The 1,388-nt window shown below is 34.1% G+C and overlaps 1 protein-coding gene across 1 annotated transcript in view; it reads right to left on the bottom strand.

The window, feature by feature from the left end:
- The window catches only part of SHC4 (SHC (Src homology 2 domain containing) family, member 4), a 146,720-nt gene that overhangs the window by 34,586 nt on the left and 110,746 nt on the right, over positions 1–1,388 (bottom strand). The gene's annotated exons all lie outside the window — the stretch shown is intronic.

Below are 1,388 nucleotides of genomic sequence, written 5' to 3'. Positions count from 1 at the left end.
CGAAAAGAGACAACTTTCCAACCCTCTCCCCCAAATGGGGGATGGGTTGCTGGTGAAGATAGGGGCTTTGGAACATGCCCCCTCACAGTCATCACTTTTCCCTGTCATTGCTACTTATAATGCTGTGATAAGTATGACAATCCCCATCTTCAAATTCTCACTAAAGAACTATGAGGGTACTTCAAAAAATTTGTGGAAAAGTAGAATTAAAAGATAATATGAGCCTTTTCATGAACTTTTTGAAGTACCTTCATATCTCCAATAAGCATCAAACTCAAGATTTGGTGAAAACGTCATTACCAGAAGATACTAAAGTGTTTACTAGATACTCTGAGAAGCAGTTGTTGGGAAGGGTCTAGTTTACACATGCAAAATAAACAAGTTGGGAGGTGAGAGTAAGCAGCTGACAAAACAGTATCACGATTAAACGAGTTAGCAAATTTGCTACTGCTACATAAACACAGGAATTTGTGTTTATGGACTATAAATTAATCTCCCCACCATATATAATATCATTCTTGCCTTGGTTAGAGTACAGTGTCATGCTTAGGGCCTTGCAATATGAAGACTTAATTAACTGAACTTTCACAAAGATGACTTTTAAAAAGTCCTAAAGATGACTTTAAAATAGAGGCAATAAGTCTCACGAGAAATAAAAATTTTAAATGAACATTGGTATAGCCCGAAGAATTGAAAGATGAGGGAAAGCTTTAACATATACAGTAATGTTGTAAAAATTGTCAGCTATTCTCTCAGAATAGGAAAGAAGAAAAGGCAATGGGTGTAAGGGAGTTCATGGGGATTAGATTAAATACCAGGGAAAGTATCTTGGGTTTCAGAATTTTGAAACCAACACTGGAACACATTACTAAAAGAGATATCTTAGGAGAGGAGAAATAGCTTTCTCTGTGTAATTAACTAATTGAATCGGAAATACAGCTTCATGCTTTGCATTTCTTAAAAGAATTTCATATTTATTTAAACTAAAAGGCAACTCACATCTGATAGAATTTGTAGAGCTGATAACAGTAAGTTATAGCAGAAACTATAACAATTGTTTCTTTGCCTTATGTCAACAATCATCTCAAGGAATCTCAGATATTCTCATTCCAGAATTAATTTAACTTTTATTTAAAGGATTTATGTCTCTGTACACTTTTGGAAAGGATGTGTATGTGTGTACCTGTGTAGAGGTAGTGGGATAGTACTACTGAATCAAAAAATGCTAAAGTGTCAATCTCCAAAAGAGTTATTTATTATTTTTATTAGGTTGTCCCTTTAAAGTACAATTTGGATCCTGAAACAAACTTAGCAGCTTTGAAAACCATGAATATCTACAAATCCATATCCTTTCTACCAAAGGAAAATATTTGATTTATCTTCAGACT

Source organism: Galeopterus variegatus, unplaced genomic scaffold (assembly GCF_000696425.1).
Source record: "Galeopterus variegatus unplaced genomic scaffold, G_variegatus-3.0.2 Scaffold429, whole genome shotgun sequence".
In the NCBI taxonomy this organism is placed as follows: domain Eukaryota; kingdom Metazoa; phylum Chordata; class Mammalia; order Dermoptera; family Cynocephalidae; genus Galeopterus; species Galeopterus variegatus.
This window is presented reverse-complemented; position numbering and strand designations above follow the sequence as displayed.